The sequence below is a fragment of the Mus caroli genome, chromosome 2 (assembly GCF_900094665.2).
Source record: "Mus caroli chromosome 2, CAROLI_EIJ_v1.1, whole genome shotgun sequence".
Classification (NCBI taxonomy): Eukaryota; Metazoa; Chordata; class Mammalia; order Rodentia; family Muridae; genus Mus; species Mus caroli.
Genome location: NC_034571.1, coordinates 20366856 through 20372575, shown reverse-complemented (window position 1 = coordinate 20372575; position 5720 = coordinate 20366856). Strand labels below are relative to the sequence as shown.

The 5720-nt window shown below is 41.9% G+C and overlaps 1 pseudogene; it reads right to left on the bottom strand.

The window, feature by feature from the left end:
- Positions 1–3285: 3285 nt before the first annotated feature.
- Positions 3286–4241, bottom strand: LOC110290218 (annotated as a pseudogene).
- Between the last annotated feature and the right edge of the window lie 1479 nt (positions 4242–5720).

Genomic DNA, 5720 nt, shown 5'->3' with positions numbered 1-5720 from the left:
AACCTGGCTAGCATACTACCTTACATGTGCCTTTGTTAGATTTGTTTTAAAAATCTCAATCAGAGACTGGATTGAAGGCTCAACAGTTAAGAACATGTACTCATGCAGAGGGCCCAAATTCAGTTCCCAGGTCCACCCTATAAGAGACTCATAATAATCTGTAACTCCAGCTCTGAGAAATCTGGTGCTTCTTGCTTCAGTGGACACCTATAATCATGTACATATACCCACACACAAAAAAACCCCACATAAGATAAGAATGAAAAGTTAATCTTTAAAAATATCACTCAATGTCACAGGGCAACAACAGGATATCTAAGAGGAGTCCCTGTGAGGATCCAGTATTGATAGTGTAGCAGAAGCCAGAGGCCTTGAAACAGATCAAGACTTGTTGCAACAAACATTTGCAAGTAACAATGTGTGGACAAAAGGGTATACTGTGTGATACACTGTGAAACACAACAGATTCCACAAAGAGATTTTTATTTATTCTATTTTACTTTATGCTTTTGGGGGATAGATTGCAAGGGCAGAGAGGAAGGGCACAAAGTATGGGGAGATGACTGGGATTGGGGTACATGATGTGAAATTCACAAAGAATTAATTAAAAGTTAAAAAACAAAAACAAACAAACGTGCAGTCAATGGAATCAAATGTAGACCAGACATCCCAAGGACTCAGTGGGGCTGAGTCTTAATGTGGGTATTATAGTGTGGATTCTTTGCCTAGAAAGAACAAGACTCAAGACAGAAAGAGGAAAGGGTGTAAGGGAGAGAGAAAGAATGGGGGGGGGGGAAGGAGGGGCAAGAGAGGTTGTGCATGGAATATCTTACAAAATCAAAGAATGAATTTTAGTAGTGAGGATGTTTATGTAGGAAATCTGGGTTGAATTGTGTTTTCCAAAATATTTCTAGTACTTGAGAATGTGACTTTATTTAGAAATAAAGTCTTGACACAAAATCAACAATAGAGGTGATTTATGCATCCATAACCACAATCCATATACCACGTGACCTTGTAAGGGAGAGGGGAGTGTATTGTGAAAACACAGAAAGAGAGAGATCATTTAAAGATGGAGGTGGGGCGTACAACTAGGCTGCCACAGCTGAGAAAATTCTGGATGCACTTGAAGGCAGGGGAAGGATCAAAGAGCCCTGCCAATGCCTTCATTTGTACTTTGGGTATTCAGAACTGCGAGAGAAAACATTTCTGACACCTTTAACTACCTAAGCTGTCATATATTGTTATGGCAGCCCTAGCAAATAGAAGCAATAAGTTCAATTCTGTAAGAAGATATAATTAATTGTAAGGGTTTTTTTTTTTTTTACAGGAGTACTTAAGTGTGTATTCATAGGTTCTAGAGAAAGGAGAGTGACTTTTGTTTGGGGATATGGTCCTTGGCAGGATGTGCACACCACAGTGGATGACTACATCTGTGCACATATAGGCAGCACTGATTGGCCTACACAAATTATTAAATATAAACAAGTAAGAGAACTCAGGGGTAGATGGTGAGGAGTTGAAGTATGGAGGGTGAAAATGATCAAGATACATTCTACGTGTAAAGATTCAATGAGTGCATTCCATATATAAAACTTTAGAACAATACATTCAGTACATGAAAAGTTCAAAGAATAGAGACACTCAAGTCTTCCTGGTGCAGCTGGGGTCTGTGTTGATGTATGTAGCCTGAGTTACCACCAAAGGATGTCAGAGGTCCGTGGTTTGGTTGCCACTAGAGACCATGTGGATATCTGAGGGCCATACTGCTTGGTGGGGAGACATGCTGATCTGAGTGGCTTGTGTTGCCACCTGAGGGCCTGGTGACATCTGGGCCCACCCTGTTGCCTGGGGCTATGTTTTGGCTTGTGGTCCTGTGACAGCCAGAGTCTATGTTGATATCCCAGGCCTAGGTAACCACCAAAAGCCATGCAGATGTCCATAAGGCACTGTGCTGAGCTAGTCCTGCCCCTTGCTAACTACCACACTTGGGAGAGCTGGTCCTGCCTCTAGTCTGCTGGATGGCTTGAGGGAGGGAGAGATGTCTTACTCCCACCCCTTGCCCTTGCCACCTATGCCCAGTGGGAGAGCTTGGGCAGTGCTGGAAATCTTGCCCTGGTGGTGCATGTGCAGGAGAGCTGGCAGCCTGACCAACTCAGCTACCTCCCAGGCCCAGATCTGAGGGTTTAACTGTCTCACCCCAACATAAAAGGACCAGTCCTGCAGATTCAAAGCTGTAGGCTCTCCACGACAGAGGGCAACAATAGGATATTGAAGAGAAGTCCCTGTGAGGATCAGTATTGATAGTGTATCTGAAACCAGAGGCCTCGAACCAGACAAATGAATGACTCATTGCAATGAACATTCACAAGTAAGCTGTGTGGACAAAAGGGTGTACTGTGGGACACACTGCAGCTCCCACGACAGGACTTTCTGTTGTTGTACTATCTTATTTTTTTTCCTTTGGGGGAGGGGGAGGATGCAAGGGTAGAAGATGGATCTGAAGGAACAGGGGGATGACTGGGAGTGGGGTGCTTGATGTGAAATTCACAAAAAATGAATAAAAAGTAAAAATCAAATTCAAAGAATAAATTTTTTTCAAGAGAACTAAATCATTTATTGAGTACACATGATAATGAATGATACACAAGCTTCATTCTCATCTGTTATTTTATCTGATGCTGTTATTCAATTTAGATATTGCATCAGGTATGCCAACAACCATTTTATAATCAAATTGTGACCTTGCTTGGATGACCCTTTCAATAGTAAAACTCATTACAAGTCACAACAGTAGCGGGCAGTTTAACAACACCAAGGTTTATGAAGACAATGGCTTTTCCACCCAAGCAACCATAAATAAATTCCAAATGGAACTTGAAGGAATTCTAACTTCACACTGTTGGGGAAGTTTACCAAGGTGGCTTTAGAGTATACTAACTTTACACAACACATTTAAAAAAAAAAGACACATTTATTCAGTGTCATGATCAGATTATTACATTTAGCAGTCAGCTGCATGGGTGAAAAAGGTCTAGAGTAAAACCTTTTGTTGGAATGCTTTATAGAACAAAAACTAAAATAACCTGTTATACAATTAGTCACAAATACAGTCCTGGAGATTTTGCCCACACACATGAGTATTGTCGAAAACATGTCTTCTTTGTAGCAGGTAGGCCCTGCCACCACTGTGCTTGGCTGAGTTCACAAATTTGTTGTAACCTGTAGCTTCCCTGTCACTTCTCTGGCTCTCCTCTCCTGCTAAGCATTGTTTCCTGGCTGTAATTAGAACCTCCTGCCCCTGCCATAACTACTGCTGCTGCTGGAACCTCCGTAGCCACCTTGGTTTTGTGGTTTAGCAATGTACTGGCCTCTGCCACCTTAAGGGCCAGAGCTCCTGCCTCTAAAGTTTCCTTCATTCATTGGTCCAAAATTTGAAGACTGACTGTTGTAATTGCCAAAATCATTGTAGCTTCTACCACCTCGAAAATTGCTTCCATCATTGCCAAATCCATTATAGCCACCCCCACTGCCACCACGTCTACCACCACCACGGCTGCCACCAAAGCCACCATGACTGCTGAAGTTTCCTCCTTGGCCAAAATTGTCATTGCCACCAAAACCACCTTCACCACCACCACCAAAGTTTCCAGAACCACTGCGACCTCTCTGGCTGGATGAAGCACTAGCCATCTCTTGCTTCGACAGAGTCTTTCTTACCTCACAGTTGTGGTCATTCACAGTATGGTATTTCTGAATAACAATCTTATCCACAGAGTCATGGTCATCAAAGGTGACAAAAGCAAAGCCCCTCTTTTTTCCACTGTCTCTGTCAGTCATAGTTTCTATCACTTCAATCTTTTCATACTGCTCAAAATAATCTCGTAGGTGATGTTCTTCCGTGTCTTCTTTAATACCACCAACAAAGACCTTCCTCACAGTTAAGTGGGCACCTGGTCTCTCTCTCTTGACACAGCTCTCTTAGGTTCCACAGCTCTCTCATCCACCTTGTATGATCTTGCATTCATGGCAGCATCCACTTCCTCCACAGTGGCGTGTGTGACAAACCTAAAGCCACTGGATCTCTTGGTGTATGGATCTCTCAGTACCACATAGTTGGTTACTATTCCCTATTGCTCAAAATGGCTCCTCAGATTCTCTTTGGTTGTTCCGAAGCTCGGCCCTCCGATGAAGAGCTTCCACAACTGTTCAGGATCCTTGGGAGATTCTGATTTAGACATGATGGCAGGGTTATGAGAGCCTTCAGCAATGCTTCCAGAATAAATATTTTAAATTATTAAAATAAGAAAGGAGAAAATCTACAGAAAAGGAGAAGATTTGAGAACTAGAGGAATAGTTAAGGGAATGTGGGGAAGGCAATGGAAGGGAGAGGGCAAATAATGCAATTGGCATCAAAATCAGGATTAAGAGATGCTCTTCAGTGGTGCAGCCACAGGCACAGTGCCCACATCCCTACAAAGAACCCCTAGTTTATGTCCCTTATGCAACTCTAATGAAACTCATCGAGTCATATACCACACAAATAAAATTAAATTTAAAAGGCCATGAAAGGAGAAGCAGGACTAGAGGATGGTAAGGGAATCAAGAGAGCGACAGGAGGATGAGAAAAAAATATAGGTAAACGTGCTTGAAGTGCATTACATAGTATACATATGTCATGGTGAAATTCATTATTATATGTAATTAATATATGCTTTAAAAGCACATTAACATACATGCAAAACCCAGAAGGACACTTTGTGATCTAAGACCATGAGCCTTATTTAGCCTAGAGTCTTTAGAAATCAGAACCTGAGGCAAGGATTGAAATGCTAGCATTGTATGAGGAGGAAGGAGAAAAAGCACAAACCCAGGACCCAGCCGGAGGATCACATGCATTTGTGTCTAGTGACAGATTCAAAGTGAGCTGTAAAGGTGTATAAGAGTCTCTGAAAAACATAAGACATACGGCTATAGATATATCAGTAGTAGATTGGTAAGTAAATATTGGGATAGATAGATAGATAGATAGATAGATAGATAGATAGATAGATAGATAGATAGATTGATAGATGTTAGGTAGCCAGAAAGACAGACAAAATTCATTGCAATAAAATTCATGGAGATTGAATTTCAAGGTTATTGGGAAAGAGTTCAAGTAAACTGTGGGAAAGGAAGGTATGCGGAATAACCCGAAGCTTTAAGAACTACAATAATTAAAAAATGGTAAGTCACCTGGATTGGAATCTCAATATTCCACATGTGGGAACATCTATCTGAATTATAAGGTGAGTCCAAACAATGGAAAGGATCATCCAAGACACTTATACTCTCAGAAGAAGGCTAGCGTATAGAGACCTCCTGACTTTGCCTTGGTACTCAGAGATCCTGTGGACTTGTTGCCCCTCCACCCAACTCTGCATTGCCTCCTCTGAAGTTCCATGTCTAGTGAAAGGAACCAAGAGCTGGAAGGAAGTTTACCAGAAAAAATGTACTTTTGGTCAGTACTGGTCTGGCCTCTAAGACAGAATTACAAGACAATAAATGGAAAGAATAGCATGGGAGCAAGACATGGCTTCTCTCTCTCTCTCTCTCTCTCTCTCTCTCTCTCTCTCTCTCTCTATGTCTCTCTCTCTCCCTTTTGGTTCTGAAAGGTGGATCTCTTAACCAGCTGCTGGAAGGATGCCCTCTAGGGATTTGATGGCACACTTGATGTACAT